The 24,520-nt window shown below is 43.5% G+C and overlaps 1 pseudogene; it reads right to left on the bottom strand.

Annotated features, from left to right (window-relative positions):
• Positions 1–274: 274 nt before the first annotated feature.
• Positions 275–23,036, bottom strand: LOC143647724 (serine/threonine-protein phosphatase 2A 56 kDa regulatory subunit delta isoform pseudogene; annotated as a pseudogene).
• Between the last annotated feature and the right edge of the window lie 1,484 nt (positions 23,037–24,520).

Here is a 24,520-nt window from a genome sequence, read left to right as displayed (position 1 = left end):
GAGCTATTCAAAAGCTTTTCCCCCTGCCTTAAAACTGTTCCAAATAGTAAAATAATCTCTTTTTGTACCATCCCTGAATCTGGAGTCCATGACCCAAAGTAGCTAGCAGAAGCACATTTCTTTGAATCCTCCTGTTTCGTCTTCAGAATTCAAGTGAATTTTGCATTCTATGCTATAATCTATGTAGTTTTCATAAGAAACTAATGTTTCCCCCAAACACTAGAGGTGTTAGACGTTGGCTGTCTAAGGAATGGTAACAGGTATATAGCTGGGCTCACCTGGCTAATGGCTCCGCGTGGCAGATGCTTTGGGAGTGAGGACACCGGGCCCCCATCCTAGCTGTCACCCGGTTCCAGGCTGGCCTAGTCCAGGACTTAACTTTGCTGCACTTCAGTTTCGCATTTGGACAAGGCGGTGGCGGTTTCTGGACAGCTCTCAAAGTCTGCCGGCCTGCAAATGACTGTTGTGGAATCCAAGGACAGAGAGAGAGTAAAAACAGGGAACAGAAGCCACCTCTTCGGTGTTCAATATATCTGTGCCCCTTCCGATTTGAAACTCTCCTTTAGAACCCTCATCTCTGGTCTACAGACTTTGCCGGGAACAGGTCCAGGAAGTGAGCTGCTGAGTAGAAAGCCAGAGGTATAAGTAAAACAGGTCCAAGAGTTTTTCCTTTCAGTGCCAAATCCTTGATTGGCCTCATTCTTTCTTTACCTAAACAAAGTGGTCAGCCCCGGAAAATCATCCTCAATGGTGCCCCTTTGTGTCCAGCATTGTTATCACCGATTGCTGAGACAGTTGTCCACTTAGTGAGAGCTTGGAGGGGTAAATGCTCTCCTGGGCGATTGAATTAAGATTGGAAAATATCTTGACAAGCTGGAATAATGGAGGAAATCTAACATTTGAAATTTAATCAGATAAATGTGAAGTCTGGCCCATAGGCTCAGAATACCAAGTGTACCCAAAATAAATAACCTTGTGCAAAAGGCCTAGAATGTTCACTTGCCAGCAGTTTCATTCTGCACCAACAGGATCAGTGGATAGGCCCCTACAGCTGGCACAATTAAGTTCATGCTAAATATTTTTATAACCTTTTTTTTTTCTAGTTTCAAGATCATCAACCCACATTGCACTGTGGAAATTTGGCTCCTTACATTCCACTCAACATCAGAAAATTAGAGGTGCTTTAGCAAACAAAGCTTGCTGCAGTTCCATTCTTAGAGTGCTTTCTGATCTTATTGGACCTTTAGGAGAATCCGTACCACTATTATTATTATCCCGAGTTTACATCTGAGAAAACAAAGGCACAGAAGAAGAGAATGTAGGGACTTGTCCAGTACAACAAAGAGAGTGAAGGGTAGAAACAAGAATCAACTTCCTGTTTCTACTCAAAATCTCTCTCTTTACCTTGCTGTTTAGAGAGAAGCAAAAAGATTGCAGCTGGGTTTGTTCTTGCATAAACTTTGTTCTTCTCAATGAGAATGAAAGTGAATTAATCTTTACCAGGGATGATGGTTTAAATTTCAGGAATTCCTGGGTTCCTGATCAGGGGGGCTGGAATACAGAGAGTTCTGGACATAAATTCTTCCAGAATACAAATATACATCTTGGATGGAGTTAATCTGAAATTGCCAGGGTTCTTCAAACATTGTATTAATTTACAATGACCAAGAACTCTTTGTCCTCCGCATGGTATCAAAGCTCTCTTTGAAAAACTTCCAGTGAGGAGGCAACATTTCAAGTCTATTTAGATTAAAAAGCAAAGGCTTTTTCATGTCGGAGTAGAAGGAAGCTTAGGGAGTTGACTTGGCATCTTTGAGAACCTTCCAATAGTTTTGCAGCCACAGCAAAACCTGGGGCTACCCCCAGCCACCGCCCCCATTAAATCTAGAACAAACAGGTTGCTGTCACTGTCAAGGCCAAGCAGAGCAGATTCTTGAACATAAAATCTCAGGGCAGGAGGGGCTTGTGTGGGTGATTGTTAAAGCTCTTCTCTTCCAGTTCCAGGAACCTCAAGATCATTTACTTTGAGCATTTTGCCAAATGTGTTCTGTGGAGCGCTAATACCAAGAAGTAAGGACAGAATGTTTCAGTGGTCAAATACACTTGAGAAATGCTTGTTTAAACAAAGTTACACGTTTCTTTTCAACAGGGCTTCTTGGAGTTTTTTGTTGGTATTGTGAACCTTTGAGAAAGGGATGGGGCATGTGCCCTGTTTTCCAGTTATGGGATGAAGAAGTGTTTTGTCCCTGGAACACCTGAGGCTTGCAGTACTCCCTTCGGGAATCCTGATGTAATTCACCTCTTATGGGTTGAATCGTGTCTCCCTAGAAGATATGTTCAAATCCTAACTTCCGGGCCTATGAATGTTGCCATATTTGGAAATAGGGTCTCTGAAGATGGGATTAAGGTGTTAAAATGAGGACAAACTGGATTAGGATGGACCCTAATCTAATATGCCTGGTCCTTATCTGAGGAGAAAAAATTGGATACAGAGATAGACACAGGGGGACGAAGACATAAGGAGACAGAGGCAGAGGTTGGAGTGATGCATCTACAAGCCTAGGAATGACAAAGACTAGAAGCAGGGAAGGATTCCTCCAGGACAGGTTTCAGAGGGGGCACAGCCCTGCTGAGACCTTGATTTGGGACTTATAACTCCAGCACTGTAACACAATACATTTCTATTGTTTTAAGCCATCTAATTGCGATACTTTGTTACAGCTGCCTTAGGCTGTACCTTCCCCTACATCCAGGGCAGGCTTCTTGGGCCACGCCAGCCTTGCAAAGGTTCAAGGTCTATGCTTGTGCTCTGCTGTTGCCATCTCGAAACTCTTACTAAGCTTTGAACAAGGGGTTCCACATTTTCACTTTGCACCGGTCCTCACAAATCATATAGCTGGCCTTGCCTATATATTCCCCAACTGAAGAAACAGAGGTCCAGGGAGAAGGGTCTTAGCTTCAACGTTCCCTATCTTTCTGTTTCCTCTCTGCCCATATTTTACCTTCCTCTTTCTATCTCTACTCATTCTCTTTTCTTCTCTTGTCTCTTACTGTTTCCCTTCTTTTCTCTGCCATATCTATTTGCAGTTTCCAGTTTCCTGCTTTTTTCCTTTTTATGCTTTCTCTATCCATGGACATAGGCTCTTTCCTCTGTTTTATAAATTGCTAGAATAATGTTCTCTATGCTTCCTTAGTTCCACTGAGCTTTCAGCCATGGGAAGAGCCAAACCTCATAGTTTGGAGGAGGCTCAGTTTGGTGGTCTGGAACTGGATGTACCCCCGAAAATCACGTTCTTAGACCTAATCCATTCCTAGTGTAAGTAGGACCTTTTGATGAAGTTACTTAAGGCATGGCCCATGGTGGGTCTTAATCCTCTTATTGCAGTTCTTTATAAACCAGATGGAAAGAGAGAGAGAGAGAGAAAGAGAGAGAGAGAGAGAGAGAGAGAGAGAGAGAGAGAGAGAGAGAGAGCGTAAAGCCATGGAAGCAAGAATCTGAATACAACAAAACCCAGAAAGAAGAGAGAGACCAGAACAGATGCTGCCACATGCCTTGACATGCATCAGAGAAATCTCCAGCAGCTGCTCTTCAGGAAGAAGATGTCGTTTTCATGATTCCTTGATTTGGGCATTTTCACAGCCTCAAAACTGTAAGCTTGTAAGCCAATAAATTCCCATAGTTAAAAACCAACCCATTTTATGTTTGAGCAGCTTAGCAGACTAAAACAAATTTTGGTACCAGAAGAGTGGGGTGCTGCTATTGCTAATATCAAAAATTTTTAAAATGACTTTGTAATTAGGTAATGAGCAGAGACGGGAAGAGTTGTAAGTTGCTTCAGAGAAAAGGCCTGGATTGCTTTGAAGAGACTGTTGGTAGAAGTACAGATGCTAGAGGTAGTTCTAATGAGGCCTTAGACACTAATGATGAGTGTGTCATTTCAAACTGGAAGAAAGAAAACCCTTGTTTTAAGGTGGCAGAGGACATAGCAAAATTGATTCCTGATGTTGGATGGAAGACAAAATTCAAAAGTGACAAGTTTGGATATTTAGCTGAGGAGATTTCCAGACTAAATGTGGAAAATGCAATCTGGGTTCTCCTTGCAGCCTATAATAAAATGGAAGAGGAAAGGGATAAACTGAGAACTGAACTCCTGGGCACAAAGAAACCAGAAAATTGATGGTTTGGAAAATTCTGAGCTTCTGGAAAATGAGTCCCCCAGAGAAGGGTGTTTCATGTGAGGGTTTAACTGAACATGGTACCAGTGCATTGTTTCAGTGAGAGCCAAGACTGGAAATGCAGTTACCCAGGAAGGAGCTTGGAAAGTCCTCCTGTCAATGGTTTGGACCCCTGTGTACTACATGCAAAACTGACAAGTTTTCTTGTTTGAGCTGTATGAAAGGAACAACTGACCCCCAGAACTAAAAGGGATAGAAGAGGGATGGACTGAAGGAAAGATTACTTCAAAGGCATTTTTGAAACTGAGGTCTGAACTGAAGACATCTTCTCAGGCCAGTCAGGGTACTGAATGGTACTGTTGAAACAAGGCTGGATATCATAGCTCTGGCCATTGCTACCTTCTTTAGTTTGCACCAGGGTATTCAGGGGGTGAGCATTAAATGTAGAAAGCTGGAAGAAGACACATTGTAATGATACTTAAAACAGCAGTTTCTGAGACTACAATTTCTTTTGTCCAAACTTACTAAATCAGTGGTTTGGAGGGAAATGCTGCTGCTTCCCTTTCCTTATTCTTAAAGGAAAGGATCAGATTGACACCTGTCAGAATGAAAAATGAAGAAGGATAACAGCCTCCATCACCTCCTCCCAGATAGGATTTGCCTATCATGTTTAGGGATGCTTCCTTGCCTGGCTTTCAAAGCCCTCAGAGCCCTTCCTCCCTGCCCAGTATTGCCCTTTATCATCTGTTTTTACCAAGGCTCCTTGTGTTGCAAGAGACGGAAACTCAATCCAAAGGAAAGAAGGGGATTAGATTAGTTCCTTATAACTGGGGAATATAGCAAGGGGTAGGCATGGCTTCAGGTATAGCTGGACTCAGGAGCCCGCTCACATGATGCCACCTGGACACCTTTCCCGCACCATCCCCCTTCTCTGTGATCCTTTCTATTTGGGGAGCTCATTTTCCAGCTCATCTGTTCATGTGGGGACCAAGATAGCCCCTGGCAGCCCGTAGCATACACCTTCCTCAAGCCTGTGGTGCAAAGAAAATGTCATCCTCCAAAAGTTCCAGAGCAAAGCTAGAGGAGAGATTCAGGTTGGCTCAACCTTGTGCCCAGGAACATGAAGTGTGTCCTGATTGGCCTATGTGGGTCATGTGACCACCCAGTGGCAGGGGTGCTGGTGATGCTGGGTGGAAGAGGGCACGCTAGCCAACTTCTACCATGCAGAATGGCTCTCTAAAAGAAAAAGTTCCTAGTACTGGTGGTGAGGGCGGAATATGTGTCAGGCAGACAAAAAGTGACAACTATGGGTGACTATACCCTTTCTATCTTGTACCTTCACTCCTCCCCTCTTCCCATGCTGTGCTTATATCTGCCTCAGTGTCTTTATCTAGCTCTAATCAACTCCCTTTCTCTGCTTACCACAATCCAACCAGCCTTCAAGGCTGAGTCTGCAATAAATGCTCAGAAAATACGTTTAAACCCCTTTTGGGGCCTATGGAAAACTGAACAGGTTTCACAGGAAGGCAAACCTTTTGCAAACTGATAAGCAATTGGTTCTGGTCTAGCTAACTATTTTCATCATTCTCATTTGAGACTGCGTACTAGTCAATGCTTTTTAGTCTAAAGAATCAGATAGACAAACAAGCTAGTGCAAATAAAAGGGGCAGATTGGAAGGATTCAAGGATATCTCATAGAACCAAAGAACACCAGAGCCTCAAGGGAATTTGGAAACCATCAGGGGCAAAGACGGCGCTCAGTTCTTATGGCTTTCTGGGGAGACATGGTCTCATGTCCTTGCATTTCTCTTGTCTGTTTGCACCCCTCTCCTGCTTCTCTCAGCGGGTTGATGTTGTCTGATTACTCATCACTAGGTGCTGTGGGAAAGATGACTGTCCCAGTCTGGGAACATCACCTTTCAGCTCCCACACCCACCATCAGATCACCCTTTCTGTGCTTTTCCTTACCCTTCCATTGGTCCAGCAAATCTGTCCATCAATGTCATGCAGCAAAAACATGATTGCCCACGAAGAGGTATGAGCTGGGAAAATGCCCCCAAACATGCTTTTTTCAGATGCTTCACAGGTTAATTAATTGAAGCCCAGAGAAGTTAAATGACTTGTGCAAGGCCTCCCAGCTATTGAGAGGTAAAGTTGGCTTTGGAACCAGGGGATCTAACCATTGCTATTTCTATCACTTCTAATAAAGAGAGGACACTCCAAGACTTACTCATGGATTAGCTCTTTGTCATAGGAAAGCAGTCAAGAAAGTACACTGGATTTTGGTGAACCCAAAATAAGCTTTGAATGTAGGTGCCCAAATGGAGAGGAACTGAGTACGATGCTTAGACAAGCTTGAAGGAAGTGGTTTCAGGGGATGCTGAAATCTGATTATGGATACGGAAAAATCGGAGCACATGGACATTGCTGGTGGGGTTGTAAAATGGCACAGCCGTTGTGGAAATCAGTTCGGCACTTCCTTCAAAAGTTGCACACAGAATCACCATGTGACATGGCAATCTCATTTCCTGGTACATACCCAAAATAATTGAAAGCAGGGACTTGGATGGATATTTGTTCACCAGTATTCATAGCAGTGTTATTCACAGTAGCCAAAAGGTGTCAACCAGTGAACGGATAAAAGAAATGTATATACATACAATGGAGTATCATTCCACAATTAAAAGGACTGGAATTCTGATGCATGCTACAGCATGAATGGACCTTGAAGACATCATGTTGAGTGAAATAAGCCAGACACAAAAAGACAAATAATATATGATCTTGCTTGTATGAAATACCGAGAACAAACAAATTCATAGAGGCAGACAGTAGATTAGAGGTTACCAGGGGTTGGGAGGTGAGGGAATGGGGAGTTATTACTTAAGGGGTATGGAGCGTCAGTTTCTGTTGATAAGAAAGTTTGAGTAATGGATGTTGGAGATTGTGGCACAATATTGTGAATGAAAGACACCGCCAAATCATGCACATGAAAGGGGTTAAAATGGAAATGTTGAGTTGTACATATGTTGCTATGATAAAAAGTCAGAACAAAACCAAAACAAAACAAAGGTCAATTAACTTAGAAGCCATGCTCAAATAACTGAATATTATTCAAAATCTAGAGGTTGCCCAAGCAAATGCTTTCAGGGACAAGAGTTCTTTTGGGGGAATCTTTGCACACTTGTGAGCTGGTACCATGCCTCATAACTGCAGCCCTGAAGGAATTCAGGCCAAGTGTGGCCAGACCTGATTTTCAAGCAAAACCAGAAATCTGGAATTTTATGGGAAATCTCCAATTTTTTTTTCTTTTTAATATTGCTGACAAAATTTCAAACATTTTAAACACTGAGGGCTAAACCAAAACAGACTTGGGGGTTGAATTAATCGGAGTGCTGCCACTTTTTCAACCTCAATATAAGCTCCTAATTTGAGAGTTAATATCATTGAGGCCCAGTGGAGAAGGGGGTGAGTTCAGAAGAAGGAGCATTTACCCTGCAACCTCTCCAGGACAGGCTTGCCCGAGTGGACAAAAGGTGATGTGGATCCTGATTTCTCCTTCAGGATTGAAGTATCTCCCCCACCCCCTCCTGCAAGGAAGGTTAGCCACTGACACCTCTCAAGAAAGCACAGGAAATCCGTCTTGCTTAAAGACACGCCCCCTTCTCAGGGCTGCCTGTATCCACTGAGGCCCTCTCTCCTTGAGGGACCATGCCAGGTGCAGCTCTCCCCACAACCTTTGTCGAGATGGACGGACTTTACCCTCTGCTCAAATCTACTTCCTTTCTCTTCTCTTTCACCTCTATTGATCCCAAAATAACTCCATGCACGCAAACCTGGGACGCTTGTGTCCTGTCTCTGTCTCCTTTCTGTGTCCCGAGTCAGCGGGCTTGAACAAGCAAGGCCAGTCTACTTTAGTAGTAATATTTGCAGGGGACATTTTTCCCAGTCAAATCTCACATTTTCTTCAAGATATGTTGTTTTAGATTCCTTGACTGCTCAAGCAAATGCCAATGCAATGGCTTGGCTTAAACAATGGGAATGTGTTTGCTTATGGTTCTAAGGCTAAGAGAAAGTCCAAATCAAGGTGTCGTCAGGGTGATGCTTTTTCCCTAGGACTGTGGTATTTGGGGTTGGCTGCCAGCACTCCTTGGTCCTTAGCTTGTCTCATGGCAAGGCACATAGTGGAGTCTTCTAGTCCGTCCCTTTTCTTTTGGTTCCATTGATATTCAGCTTCTGGCGGCTCCCTCTGGTTTTCTTTATATCTGAATTTCATTCTGTTTATCAAAAGGACTCTAGAAATAGGATTAAGACCCACCCTGATTGAGGTGGGCCACACCTTAATTGACATAACCTCATCAGAAGGTCCTACCTACAGGGATTCACACCTACAGAAATGGGTGAGGTTTAAGAACATGTTTTTCTAGGGGTAATACATGTCCAAATCACTACAGATGTAATATAAAGAAAAAACAATCTTCCATACATGAATACCACGTTAAAAAACTTGAAAATCTTCTGAAATACAGCTTATTTTCATCATTTGCAAGGAAGTGGGTGTGATGGTAGAACAATGGTTTCCCAAATTGCCTTTGGCCTAGTCCCTGGACCCTGTGACTATGTTATGCTACACAGCAAGAGGGAATTAGGTCGTAGATGGAATTAAGGTCGCAAATTATCTGACTTTTAATTAATTAATTAATTAATTAAGTTTCAAATCATTTGAATTTGAGATGGGGAAGATGATCCTGGGTTATCCAGGGTGAGCGTAATATACCACAAGGTTCTATATAAGTGAAAGTAGCAGGCAAATAACGTTCACGTCAGAGTGGTGCATGGTGAGAACGATGAGGGTGGCCTCTTTGACTTGGTGGAAGGCGTAAGGGGCCAGGAGCTAAGCAATGTGGGCAGCCTCCAAACGCTGGATTAGGCAAAGAAATGAATTCAACCCTAGGGCCTCTATAAAGAAATGCAGCCCAGCCAACACCTTGAGACCCATTCTAGATTTCTGACATTCGGAATTGAAAGCTAATAAATTTGTTGATGATTTAAACCACGAAGTTTGTATTGTTTGGTTATTGCAGCAATAGGAGCTAATAGAGCTGGTGAATCAAGCAAAAACAAAATTCATTTTTGCAACCACCTTTTATTTAGTTATAGAAGTGATATTTATCAAACAAAGTTAGTGTACTATTCTATGCTCAGATGCTTGGTTCCAGGTGACCCACTTCCATGAAGCACCTGTTAGTACTGTTTTGAAAATATTTTCTCTTCAGGATTACAACCAATGTTTATTACATGAAATAATTTATTTTGGAATAGGAGGGATTTTGTCCTTTATGAGCTGGCAATTAAAATTAAGTTTCAGGGTGCACCATGCATGGCTCAGCAGGCAGAGTTCTCGCCTGCCATGCCAGAGACCCGGGTTTGATTCCCAGTGCCTGCCCATGCAAAAAAACCCACAAAAAACAAAAAAATAAATTTCAGCACAACACAAATGGTATGGCCTAAGTTGAACCATGGACTATAGTTAATAGTACAATTATAAAAATATGCTTTTATCACATTTATGTAACAAATGTACCATACCAATACAAGGTGTTAGTAGGGTGGTATATGAGAATTCTGTATTTGACGCATGATTGCTCTATAAATCTACAACTTCTCTAATAAAAAATAAAGGAAAAAAACAACAATGCCAAAAGTGAATTGCAATATCTAAGCTTTTCATTTCCAATCAGTAATTACCTTGCAAGGGCAAATGGGGACAAAAAAAAAACCAGTTGGGAACCTTTCATAGTTCCATCAGCTGGCCAAAGAAATAGTATGGGAGTGTTAAGTAAATACAGGAGGAAAATGCGTGAGTAGCTGCACTTTGCAGTGTTTTCAAGTTACTGATTTATAGGTTGGAAAATTTGGGTTTGATCAATAAAAGAAGATCATTGGCAATGACAGGGACTCCAAAGACCTGGAATGTTGCTTATTACACACCATACGGTGAGTTTCAAGGATGGAAAAACAACACTTGTTTTTTGAGGAATAAAAAGGCTACATTAGCATAAATGCTGAAAGGAATGAATAATGCAGCTAATGAGGGGCACCTGTAGATGGGAGCTGAGTCACAGATATGAAAAAAAAAGAGGGTGATGTGGCAGGCTGTGAGAGAAGGGCTCCTTCCCAAAGTGGCGAAGTCTTCCCCTTGATGTCCTAAGAACTGGCATGCTTCTGGGCTTCTCTTCCTTTCTCTTTTGTTTTAATACTAAAGATCCATACCCATTATCCAACTTCACTCTCAGGTTTTTAAAAGAAACATTTAGAAATCTCAATAATGCACTTTTTCCCGTTTTCAAAGGGAAGAGAAGGAACTCTTCTGAGAAGAGTAAACACTTTTCAGTGACCCTTTGTTAATCAACCAAAGAATACAATTAAGAATATTGACACAACACTAGGGAAAATGCACACACTGGCTCCAGCTCCTCTGCTGATGTGGGTTTACTCTTTACAGTGTAGAAAACAAGTAGGATGGTGGGTACTGAAGTCAAACTACCGGAGAAATTGGAGCTCTAGTGGCTTGTTGGGACTGCACAATAGTGCAGCCACTGTGGAAAGCCATATGGCAGTTGCTCAAAAAGTTAAATATAGAATCACCATATGACCTGGCAATTCCAATTTTACATATATATACAAGTAAAGTGAAAACGGTACAACTAGTGTTTATAGCAGCATTATTCCCAATAGCCAAAAGCTGGAAACAACTCAAGTGTCCATCCGCAAATGAAGGGTTAAACAGAATGTGGTAGACAGACAGTGTGGAAGGTTATTTGGCCATAAGAAGGAATGAAATCTCAAGACAGGTCGTAACATGAAAGAACCTTGAAATCATGATGCTCAGTGAAATAAGTAAGACACACAAGGACATATATTGTGTGGTGTAACTTAGATGCTAGAAATCGCAAATCCACAGAGGCAGAAAGTAGATTAGACATTACCAGGGGAGGGGGATGGAATGTATGTTTGATGGATATGGAGTGTATGTATATAAAATTAATTAAAACAAAAACAAAACTATTTAGCCCCTCGATGACACCACCATTGGACTCACCAGCAGGCCAAAGTGAAACTGTCAGGCTCTGCTGTGAAACCCCGAAGCTGGCTCCTGTCCCACTGGGCCCCCGCTTAGCCCTGGCCTGGCCATCAGTATTTTCATTCTTTCTTTCCTAGCTTGTCTCTGCCAACTGGGACCTGTGGTTTCTCCATCTTTCCCTTTCCTTTCCCAGGACAGTATATTGCACAGAGCAGGCAGTTTTAAATGCTTGTTAAATCAGCCCATATCTCTAATTAGGCATATTCCTTACTATGTTAGTTTGGAAGCTGCTGAAATGTATTATACCGGAAATGGAATAGCTTTTAAAAAAGGGAATTTAATAAGCTACAAATTTACAGTTCTAAGCCCATAAGAATATCCAAATTAAGGCATCCAGGAAAAGGTACCTTAATTCAAGGAAGCCCAATGTGTGCGGAACCCCTCTGTCAGCTGGGTAGTCATATGGTTGGCATCTGCTGGTCGCTTGTTCCTGGGCTCCACTGCTTTCAGCCTCTGTTCTTGTGGGGGTTCCTTGCTTTACTTCTCCAGGACTGGCTTTCATCTCTTGACTTCCCTTGGCTCTCTATATGTTCTGGCTTAATATCTCATAGTGACTTCTGCTGGGTTCCATGCATCTCCAAACATCCATGTCTCTGTTCTCTGAAGCAGCTGTTCTCCAAGCATCTACATCTGCTCTCTCTGTTGGCTCTGAGGTTTCTGTCATTTTTGACTCTCTCCAAAATATTTCCTCTTTTAAAGGATTCCGGTGAACTAATCAAGACCCCCCCGGAATGGGTGGAGTCAATCTCCATCTAATCAAAGATCACACCCACAGTTGGGCATGCCACATCTCCAGGGAAATAATCTAATCAGAAGTTTCCAACCTACAGTATTGAATCAGGATTAACAGAAACGGCTGCCTCCACAAGATTGACTCAGGACGAAAACATTGCTCTTCTGGGGCACATAATACTTGCAAACTGGCCCACTTACTTTACAAAGAAGCATGCTGTCTTAGTTTGCCACAGCAAATGAAGCACCACCAATTGATTGGCTTAAACCATAGGAATTAATTGTTGCACACATTTGGAGGCTAGAAATCCAAAATCATGGTCCTGGCAGGCCATGCTTCCTTTCATGTCTGTGGTGTGCTTTTGGTGGTCCAACTGCTGCTTCTGTCACCTGTTTCCCTCTGTTTCCTCCTCTGGTTTCCAAATTTCCTTGGATTTTAAGAACTCCAGTCATATTGGATTGGGGGCCATCCTGCTTTAGTCTGGCCTCATCTTAATGGGCCAGAATACCACAGTTACCAAGGAGGCCATACCCACAGGACTTGGAGTTAGGACTTGAACGTATCTTTGTGGAGTTGCATGATCCAATCCACCAGAGTTACCCAAGATAGCTGTTCTGGGCATATGCCAGAGGCTAAGCAAACCTTCTGGAGAGGTAGGCATCACAGTTAGAAATCAGGCTTTCCATATGAAATTGAAGCATGCACTATATCCCAGGTACTAAGCCATAGGGCCCTCAAGATGAAGGAGGCAAGGATGTGTCCTGAGGAGCTGCCTGTATCGATGAATGAGCGATTAGAGCTGTACCTGATTCCTTCTAATACAACTCGATAAGTGTCCTAGATGTGTGCTGTGTGTGCCAGCTCCAATAATGGAGGGGAGGCAGGGAAGCAAGGGGTGGAAAATAAAAAAAAGTTGAGATCCAGCCTGGGAGAATGACTTATTAGTTCTTTGACCTTAGACTAGTTCCTCAATCTCTTTTCCTTTATCTTTTAAATGGAGTTTATAAAACATGTTTTGGAAAATTGATGTGAATATTAAATGAAAAATTGAATTAGGAACTACAAAGTGCAGTGTCCCATACAACATAGATGATCAATAGCCATGGAGGAAGAAGGGAGCCCTTGGTGGAGGGGTGGTCCGGTCTGGCTCTGAGGGTGTATTAGGTTACCCTGGGCAATTGAGGGCTTAGACGGAAGAGGTATTTCCAGACAGAGGGCTGCGGAGAGAAAAGGTATGGAGAGGTGGGAGGGTAGGGTCTGTGTGGGGAGCTCTAGGTCGCTCTATGTGAATGGTGGGGGGTGGGCAATGAGTTCAGGGTCATATTGGGAAATCAGAAAGGTAGGATGGAGTCTTCAGTCTCAGGGAAAGTAAGTGCCTTTTATCCTATATCTGATGGAGAAACTTTTCAAGTGAGGGACAGAGGAGTAGACACTGGATGTGGGGGAATGGGTTAGAAGGCTCTTACCATTACAGAAGATGGGGGTGCAGGCCAGGGCAGGGGCAGGTTCCTATGGAAGGGTGGCTTCCAGAGCCGCTTTGAAAGAGATCCAGGCACAGCTTTGGCTGGATGAGGGAAGGGTAAGTTAAAGCTGCTGCCTTGATTTCCAGCTTGGATAATGCCTCTCTAGATGGTAAGACCAGAAACTGACCTGGGAAACAAAAGAGAGTATCAGTGGGATTTGTTTGTTTGTTGTTGTTGGGGAAGGTAGTGGAGTAGATACAAGATTACAGAAGTGCTGAGTTCCTGAGGCTTTTCTACTACACTGGAGAGATGCTTAGTTAGCATCTCAGGAATACATCTGACTCTTTGTAGAATAGTCAGGGTGACATAGTCTTCAACTACTCACCTCGGTGCTTCCTATTTGTTCTAAGCCTATAACTGTATTAACTCATTCAATCCTCATAGAATCCTTATGCACGCATGCTGCTATGGTCCTCACTTTCCAGAGGAAAGCAGTGAAGCCCAGAGACATTAAGTAACTTGCCCAAGATCACACAGCTGATAAGGAACAGAGGTGAGATTTGACTCAGGGCAGTCTTGCTTGTAACCACCAGCCAATATCCTGCCTTTCCAGGCAGCATGTGTCATGCAAGTACAGGAAGGGGTAATATCTGTATGTGAAGAGAGAGAAAATGGGTTGTTATCTCATTCCAAGAAGAGAGGTTCATTTCTGTGACCCCACTGCACCAGTTTGCCTTCCGGTGAAGAGCAGCTTCTCTAAGCCTATTCATTGTTTTGCTGAGACTGCATGGCTACATTCCAGCTTCTTCCATACCATTCTGTTAGGATTGTGGAGAGGTGACATTTCCACAGATGAGAAACTACAAGTTCTCTTCTGGTGGGAGGCAGGTGGAGTTGCAAGCATGTGGGTCTTGGCAAGTTGGGCTCATCAAGCCATGCCCAAAGGAGGCCCCTTCTCACCCTCACTGGGCCTGCAGGAATTTTGAACATTGTGTGTAAGTCAAGATAGAGTGCATTAGACTTAGATCTGGTAAATTGCCTCAGAGATCTGCTAGCCATAGTTTGTTCTTTTAAGAGGGGCTTTTGCTCTTTCCATGTAGATGAATTAATAATTAGGCTCGAGGGGTCAGAGGTAGAAAAAATACAATTAAATTGGTTTTCTTTTGCAAACCCAGGGATGCATTCCTGATAATTATTTATTGCCAGCTCATTCTCTTCAAAGCACATTCTAAGGGTTTTTTTTTTTTTCTCGGTGTTCGTCCCTTTGCCTTGAAGATTCTGAAATATTCCATAGCCCTGTCCCTGCCAATTCTGCAGAAGCATTGCTGCTGTTCAGTTTGTTTGCAGCCAAATGGGAGAGTTTCTCCACAAACTGCCACTTCAGTGAAAACACAGAAAATACAACTCAATAAAGAAAATTACAAAGAGGAGGCACTAAGTCTCTTGAATGAATTGCAGCCTGATTTGTCTGGGCCTGCCTCGCTGACCTTGAGTTTATTTTTATATGTTGGGCTAAGTAGTTTGAATAGCAAGAGTTCCTTGGTCCTTTCTCCATCACAGAAGGCTTATCATAGCTGGGAACTTTTTTTGTTCTTTACATTCCTTTTTCTGGACTCTCCTTCACCCCGCTCCCAACTTCTATCTTTGGGTAAGAAAGCTTTGGTGAAACTAATTCCTGTCTAAGGAGTTGTTCTTAATATTGTTGATCCTCCCAGGTGGTTTTGCATTTTCAAAGAGGATGATGTGTTTCTCAAACTTGACATGCAGGTGAGTCACCTTAGGACCTTCTTAAGAACCAGATTCAGAGAGTCTGGGATGGGACCTGAGATTGTGTATTTCTGACACCAGGTGCTGGTGGTCTGGGGACCACATTTTGAATACTGAAGCTGTAGAGGACCACTGAATGGTTGGGGGGAAAACCACTGGGATGGGAGTGTGGGCCTCTCCTGGGGTCCTCACAGCCCTTGGGGTATCCTTGTTTGTCTTCTTGGAATTCTCTATTGAGAAGGTCCAGCTGTGTCCCTTCAGGAGCTGGAAGTCCATTACCACATGAGATCTCCAAGCCCTTCACCCAGGCAATGGAGAGAACCGAGGGCATCTCCATATAATGTTTCTGCTGGCTGCCTCAGTTCTGGAACATAAAGGACAAATGATACTTTACATTTATGTTGAACCCCTTAACGTACAGATACTGAGTGCCCACTGTGTGAAAAGAGCTGAAGAGCTGTGGGCAGGACCAGCTCTATAATTTGCAGGGCCCAGTGCAAAATGAAAATGCATGGCCCCTTTGTTAAAAAATTATGAAGAATTTCTGCAATAGCAGGGTGTTAAAGCAAGCATGGGGCCCTGATTGTGGGGAGAGAGGCAAGGGAAGGATGCAGAGCTGGAACCAATATGGTGGCAGGAACAATGGAGAGTCAACTTGGGCAACAGGTAGACTCAAAATTCCAGTTGGGAACGCTGGGCTGCTGATTTGTGCCTCTTTTCATTGTAGATCTTTCTTTCATCTTTTCCAAAAATCAGTTTAAAAAAATGTCTTAAAAAGGGTGGGCAACAGTGGCTCAGTGGCAGAATTCTCTCCTGCTGTGCTGGAGACCAGGGTTCAATTCCTGGAGCCTGCCCATGCAAAAAAAAAAAAAAAAAAAAAAAAGTCTAACCACTTCCAATGAAACAATGTGTTCATAGTCCATCATATTTGTCATTCCACAGAGCTTTACAAATTAAGCCAGTTTGTGTCAATTTTAAATTCGGTTGCAGCAGTTGTTTGTATTAGTGTCCTATCTGCTAAGACAGTGTCTGCTTTGTGTTCTATGGACAGGGTGGGGCCAGGCAGGCCAAAGGAGGGGGTTTCTTGGAACCCCCGAGGCCAGGTTAGGTTTAAGGGACCCTTGGGCTGTTTCGTACCTTACCCCCCAAATATATGGTAAAGGGCACCTCAGAACCACTCAGAAGAAAACCTGAACCAGAAATTGGGGCTTTCTCTCTTCTGAATCTACTTTTGGGGCACTGTCTGACTCTTGGTTTGCACTATAGGGACCTGACCTGTTGTTTAGAAAAAAATCTGAAAGAGGAAAAACAGAGGTCCCAGCCTCTTGACTACTTTTCAATTTTAGCTTACACTTGTTTACTAACCCTTGAGTAGATTAAGGGGTGGAAGGGCATTTGCAAAAGATTGAGGATAACTCAGAGCAGACTCGTCAGCAGTCAATTCAGAAAACCCAACTTTCATCTCCTGCCTTTATCATTTATTGAATGATAAAGAATCATTTATCTTTATCATTTAACTCAACCAATAAATGCTTATGCAGCAAATATTTACTGAACACACACAGTCCGCAAACTCCTGGAGAGTAAAGAATACCCTCAAGGAGCTCAAATTTATTTGGACCTCAGACTGCACTGGTACTGCATTTTCTACCACCAACAAAGCCTTGCTAGAGATGTATATTTTTATACACTACTTCAAGTCCATTCTTGGAAGAGGGTATCCTAAATAAATGACAGAAAAGACACAATTAGAACATAATTCCATCCTAAACTCTAAAAATGCCCTGTAGTGGGGAGGGGACCATAAGCAAAGCCCTAGAGGCTAAACTTCATTCATACATTCCATAAATATTTACTGAGCACTTACTATATGCTGTGCACTCTTCTAGACATTAGGGACAGTGCAGTGAACAAAACAAATCTAAGCCCTGCCCTCAAGGAGTGTCTGTTACTAATGGAAAATATCTCAAGAATAGAGGAGGCCGGACTGCCTCTAGCAAGAGGTATGAGCTCCTCTCTGGGAGGGTCATTTGTGGAGGTGACTTAGCTCCCAGGTCTTTAGTGAGGCTTTGAATAAATGCTGAGGAGAATGCTGACTTGTGTTTGGGGTTAGGGTCATGCACTCAAAATGTAATTTCTGCTCCTTCTCTTGCCCTAAAACCTTCATGCTGCCTTAGACCACTCCATTTTTCTTTAATGCCAATCCCATGTTCTCTTTAGATGTCAATGGTGCCCTCAGGAGACAGGACACTAGAATACTCTGCCAGATGGCATTCATCTGTTTTTTAATCAAAATGTCCCAGTATCTTTGCCACGATGTAAGGCAGCAACATACTGTGCTGAACAGAGACAAGAAACAGCCCAGAAGCCTGCAGTAGCTTTTCAGGTTGGAGAGGTCAAGAATTGTACCCAAAGGCAGGGCTGACTTAATTCTATTAACCTCCCTTGTAGCCTCACGATGGCAGGAATGATGCTTCCCGTGGCTCCGAGCAGATTCAGAAAGTCCTGACATGCAGAGGTAGGCCGGGGTCAGGGAGGGAGAGAGTGGATGATGGAAAAGAGCCCCAAAGGCGATTTCTTAATGTGCCATCTCCCTGTATTGGGCAGTGAACTAAGGACTTCTCTTTACCTCATCTGATAGGTTTCTCTACCACTTATTAATTCCTTTTGTTGTTTTTAATTACCCCATTTTAAAGATGAGGAAACGATGGCTCAGAGAGGTTAGCTAAATTACCTAAACCCAAAGGTTTACTTTCAGGAGGGCTTGCTCCGTGACATATTGGACCTCAATTTAATCCCCTTGACATCCCGCTAGGTTAAGTGTTATTAGCCCTACTTTAGAGAATGAAGAATTGAGGTTTAAGAAGATTAAGTAATCTGCTCAAGTATTTGGAGCTGGTAAGTGATGGAGCTTGGATTAAAATCAAGCCTGTTTGACTCCAGGTTTCTGTCTCTTAACTGCCTTTAGGAATTCTTAGGAGCAGAAAGAGCTATGCAAAAGATAATCAGATGGTGGCTCCGAGGATGCCACCGAAGCTCACCTTGCAACAATGTTACATCCTTAACAGGAGGACCATGATGGCAGCAGCCATCAGAAGAGCCAGGGAAGAGGCTCCTGCTGTGCATTTCCTGAACAGCCTCTTGTGGCCTACCATTAATATGAGGCCCAGACAGGTCCCCAGGGTGTGATTCTGCAGTGGAAGAGGTTTACTTACTTAACAAATATTATCTGACACTACTACATACCAGGCAGTCTTGGAAGCACATGCTAGTATTAACTCATTCATCCTCTTACTAAACCTATGCGATTGGAACTATCATTATTTCAATTACTTAGGCCCAGGGATCTGAAATAACTTGTCCAAAGTCACAGCTAGAAAGCAATAGGACCATGATTTGAAACCAGACAGCCTGGCTCCAGGGTCTGTGCTCTAAAGCATGGCCAAACACATTCCTGAAGGTCCTTGGGGAAAAACTCTCTGCTCATTTACCTAGAGATAAATAGATGATTCCTGTCCAAAGACGGTGACTGGTATCAGGTTAAGAAGCTGACTTGTCTCCTAAAATGAAAAACCTTATGAAGAGTTTGGGCAAGCTACTATCTTAATTTACCAAGCTGCTATGACAGATGCCACACAGTAGGGTGATTTGAACAATGGGAATTCATGGTTTTATATTTCGGGAGGATAGAAGTTCAAAATCAAGGTTTCAGCAAGGTCATACTTTCTCCCCAAAGCCCATAGGGTTCTGGTGCTGCCTTGCCACAGTTCTGGGAATCCATGGGTTTGCTTCTCCACCTTTGGTCACCTGGCATTGTCCTTGATCTTGTCTGTTCTTCTGGAATCCACTGACTTTCAGCTTCTTCCTGTTGGCCTTCTCTGAATAACTGTGTCTGAATTTCTTCTGTCTATCAGGAGTCCATTAATAAGGATTTAGGCCTACTCTGACTCAGTTGTGTCACACCTTAACTAAAAATAACATCTTCAGAAAGTCTTATTTATGAGACCTGGGATTGGCCCTCTTCGGGCCCTTGCCCCTCCAAAATGCCTGAAGGGTACAAGTGAAATAAATAGGTGTTGGGGTAGGGGAGCCGTATTTGGGGTGCTGCTCCCTATTTCCTTCTTTTCTTCCACCTTTGGGAACCAGTAGCATAGGAAAGCGGTAAGGTCCAAGATAGTTCCTTCCATGTCTGTGATCCTAGGGCTGCTGCTTCCCCAAAGAGGGAAGGCGTTGGTTCATCCCCTCCACCCCTCTTGGTTCTTCTGGGTCCCTGTGTTCCCCACCTATTGCCCAAAGCCTATACTTTCTTCTTTTTGAGCTCCCACACCCCATGCTGTCTCAGTTAGTAATAAGATACAATACTACCCTATTGATGTGCACACTGCTGGGCCTGGGGGCCTATTTCTGTTATTGGGGGCTGTTTTGGTTTGCTAAAGTTGCTGGAATGCAATATACCAGAAATGGATTGGCTTTCATAAAGGGGATTTATTAAGTTACACGTTTACAGTTCTGAGGCCATAAAAATATCCAAACTAAGGCATCCAGATAAAAATACCAAAGAAAGGCCAAATGGTGTTCAAGATATCTGTCAGCTGGGAAGGCAAGTGGCTGGTGTCTGAGGTCCCTGCTCCAGGTTTGCTGTTTTGTGTTTCTGATTCCAGTGCCTTCCTCTCCAAGTGTTCTGGGGCCCTCACTTAGCTTCTCTGTGTCAGCCCTCTCTAGGTCTTTGTTTGTTTAGCATTTCATGGAAGGCACATGACATCTGCTGAGCTCTAATTTTTTTTCTTTTAATTAATTTTTAAATTTTTAAAAAATATATAACAAACACAAATATTCTTAACTTTTGATCATTCTGTTCTATATATATAATCAGTAATTCACAATATCACAGTTACATATTCATCATCATGATCATTAGATGCATCTTAGAACATTTGCATCAATTCAGAAAAAGAAAAAGACAACAGAAAAAAATTCATGCATACCATACCCCTTACCCTTCCCTTTCATTGATCATTAGCATTTCAATCTAAATTTATTTTAACATTTGTTCCCATTATTTATTTTTATTCCATATGTTTTACTTGTTTATTGATAACGTAGATAAAAGGAGCATAAGACACAAGGTTTTCAGAATCATAGAGTCACATTATGAAAGCTATATCATTATACAATCATCTTCAAGAAACATGGCTACTGGAACACAGCTCTACATTTTCAGGCAGTTCCCTCCAGCCTCTCCATTACATCTTTTTTTTTTTTCTTTTTCTTTTTTTTTTACATGGGCAGGCACCGGGAATCAAACCCGGGTCCTCGGCCATGGCAGGCAAGCATTCTTACCTGCTGAGCCACCGTGGCCTGCCCTCCATTACATCTTGACTAACAAGGTGATATCTATTTAATGCGTAAGAATAACCTCCAGGATAACGTCTTGACTCTGTTTGGAATCTCTCAGCCATTGACACTTTATTTTGGCTCATTTTGCTCTTCCCCCTTTTGGTCGAGGTTTTCTCAATCGCTTGATGCTGAGTCTCAGCTCATTCTAGGATTTCTGTCCCACATTGCCAGGAAGGTCCACACCCATGGGAGTCATGTCCCATGTAGACCAGGGGAGGGCAGGGAGTTTGCTTGTTATGTTGGCTGGAGAGAGAGAGGCCACATCTGATGAGCTCTAATTTTTAATGGCTCTCCAAGCATCTGCGTCAGCTCTCTAAGAATCTCCAGATGTCTGTGTCTGAGCTTTCTCCAAAATGTTTCCCCTTTTAAAGGACCCCAGTACATTAATTAAGACCCACCCTAAATAGGTGGGGCCACACACCCGTGGGAATAATCTAACCAAAAGTTCAGGCCCATATTTGGGTGTATCACATCTCCATGGAAACAACCTAGTCAAATTGTTCTACCCTAAACAAAAGGTCTGCCCCCACAAGATTGGGTTAGGATGAAAAGAACATGGCTTTGTTGGGGTACATAACAGTTTCAAACCAGCAGAGGGCTGGCTCCCTGGCAACCACTCACTCTAGGGCCAGTGGGGCTTGACATAACTTTGGTAAGAACCATCTCCTGCTGTTCCCTCCTGCAGAGGGGAATAAGAGAGGTGAAGACAGTTGGAGTTCAAATGAGGATGAAGAGAAGAGGAGCAGGACATGTATATTGTTGTGTGTATGTGCGTGTATTTCTGAGAGCAGCCTCAGGTAGTTGGGGGGTTGGGAGCTGTAGCGGGACAGATATACCCAGGTTGTCTAAGCACTAACATCTCAGGGCTCAGCCTGTCTGTATTAGCCACAGGAAGATGTTAACACATTTGGGGAGAAGAGGGACCATTCTTGGTTGTTCCTGCTTTCAGTGCCTGCATCCCCTTCCCTAGAGTAGCTAAAGAGGCATTACCTTGCCCCAAAGTTGACAGTGAAGAGCAGGGGGTGAAAGACCAGGGCAGCATCCTGGGGCCGAGTGGGCTGTGGCCCTGTGGTGGGAAGGTGAGGGGGGTCAAGAAACTCCTGGCTGACAGCTAGGAAGTCTTCTACCCGTCTCTAGCATTTTGATGTTGTACACATCCTGGGGTGACTCTGATTTCCACTCCAGTAGCCCTTTCTCCTTCTTGATGTCTTTCAGCACTTGCATGGCCTCCACCATCCTATTCAGAAGCTGGATATCCTCTGTTGTGTGGGTCTGTCTCCATCGGGTACACGGGGCAGTTGTAGAGCTCAGAACATGGGATCCTGGGGCAAGCTCCCCAATCTTTGCCACACCTCTTCTCTCGCCTTCATGCAGAACCAGTCCTATTCCTTCTCTGCCTTGGATTGCCATGTGGAGTCATCAAACAGTTTCTAATTCATCTCCATAAATAGCTTCAGGGTATTACAGATTAGCCCAAGGACTGTCTTGGGAATTCTGGTGGAGTGCAGGGACAATGATGGGGAGGACTTCAGCAGCATTGTCACTTATCAGTCCCTTGATGTACTCATTGCTCTAGTCATAAAGAGCAGGCTTTCCCACCTGAAAATGGGCTGGAGACATACCTATAAAGCTGGTGGAAGAATGGTTCCACTGCTTTGCCGAATTCTGAAGGTACAATGACAACTAGAATCTCCATCTTATTCAGAAGCATCACCTCCTTGGGGCTATGGGTCTTATGCCAGAACTTGAGAAGTCCTACTCTCACTGGCTCAGTCAGATTCCTCTCTTTCTCCAGGAACTGTAACACACAATATGCTAAGATATTCAGGGAGTGACAAATGAGGAACATCTTTTGCTCTTTCTTCAGGGGCAGGGCAAAGTCACTGATACTGCTGCCCAAGATTTCAGCAATCCTGTTAGGATACTCCATCTCATAGATGAATATGTGGGAAGATGTGGTTGATCTTCTGGTGCATATAAGCCTGGTGTCCCAAAACTTGTTATAGATATGATGCAGATAGTATTGAGGAAGGCCTGCTCTTGAGACTCCTCACTGTCAAACAGGTCCAAGAGAACAAAGACAAACTTCTGGTCAATGTACTTCTTGAATAAGTTTGGCTAGAAATCAGGAGACTCAAGAAAAAGTAAGAAAATACTCATACATAAGCTGGAGATGTGGTCAGGCAGTTTCCAGCGTGAGTTTCTCTTCTTCCAGGTCAAATGTGGCCCTGGTGGGACTTGATGGAGATAGTAGTCCAGAAGAGGTTCACTGAAAATATGGTGCCAGCCTCAGGGTAAACGGCCTGGTGACAACATCATGACTGGTTATGTACTTCACCATTTTGTTGAGTCCAGATTGCTTGACTTACTTGAATTTGAGGTCTCTGAGTGGGTCAGACATAAAGTCATAGAGGACATAGCACTGATGGAGCTTCTGGATAAACATTTCCTCGTGTCCCTGGGTCGGGAAATCTTTCAGGGCAAGAAATTTCTGTAGTGCCCTGTTCTTGCTGAGGTTGAAGTGGAAGCTCTGGCCTACCCTTTTTTCCCCACTGACCCACTCCATTCAAACACTTGATTTGGCTCAGCTGTGTGTGGGATGGTAAGCTGTTGCTGGGATGCTTGTTGGATGATGGTGGCTGGGACTATGGCCACAACCAGTTCCTTGGTGTTGTTGCCTCCACCTGAGTTTGCCTTTGATGAGCTTGGGTGGGAGGGAGATGGGGTGCTTCTTTTCCTTCTTCAGTTCATGGGACATCTCCAACCACAAGGACTCTGCCTGGCTACTGCATTCCTTGCTCCACTCCAGCTTTGCTTGACTATACTTGGCCCGCTCTGCCATCTGTTTGCTGGAAGCTAGTTTTGACAGAGGTATCTTCCGGGAATCTCTAAAATCTGACTCCCTGTAGCACCTATAGTGGAATATGGTGGATATATCACTCCGAGACTTACTATCCTAACTACTCTTCTAAAACTGATGTTTTAGAAGCACTTCAAATTTTCAAAGCTCTTGTCTATATAATTATAACATATATAATTAAGTATATAACTAAAATAGAATTACAGCTATAATTATAGCTCCTGTATAATTCATTCATTGATGAAATAAACACATTTGAACACCCAAAATGTGCCAAACCTTGTGTTAGGCACTGGGATGTAGCAGTGAACCAGATAAATGAGGCTTACCTGGATGACTGGCTGGTGGGAGAGAACATAATTAACTGGGAGTTTCAGCATCCATGGCAGAAATGTAGGGGGACTGTGGGAGCACTGGGTGTGGGCATCTAACGTTGAGGGGTACAGGAGGCTCCCCAGGTTCTACAAGAGCTTCTACAGCACTGCCGACTAACATGGGATGTGAATAATGAATTAAGAATCAGTCAAGTAAAGGGAGCACTGGGGTGTTTTGGGTAAAGGGGACAGACCCACAGGCAAGAGCACAAAATGAGATAAATGGCTAAGAAGGATTCCTCTGTAAAGCAGAGAAGTGACTTCAGGAGGCAAGGCCTGGATAGAAAGAAGGGAGGCCCTTGATGTGGTCTGGGTGAGAGAGGATGGTGGCAGAAACATGACGACCGGGAGAAGACGGTTTTGGGAGGTGGACAAGGATAGAAAGGAGAGGGATGAGGCAAGAGGAGAAGTCAAGGATGACTTAGTTTTACGGTTTAGGTTTTCCCTGTAAGACAAAGGCAATTCCTTTTTTTTTTTAAAAAAAAAAAACTAGATAACCCCGGCAGCGCCAACCTTCCCACCTCCTGGGGCGAAAGAGCCTTAAGAGCGAAGTCTAAAACTCTAAGGCGGGGTGGAAACCCTGGCACGGTTCAGTCTACGATGAGC

The sequence above is a fragment of the Tamandua tetradactyla genome, chromosome 10 (assembly GCF_023851605.1).
Source record: "Tamandua tetradactyla isolate mTamTet1 chromosome 10, mTamTet1.pri, whole genome shotgun sequence".
NCBI lineage: Eukaryota > Metazoa > Chordata > Mammalia > Pilosa > Myrmecophagidae > Tamandua > Tamandua tetradactyla.
This window is presented reverse-complemented; position numbering and strand designations above follow the sequence as displayed.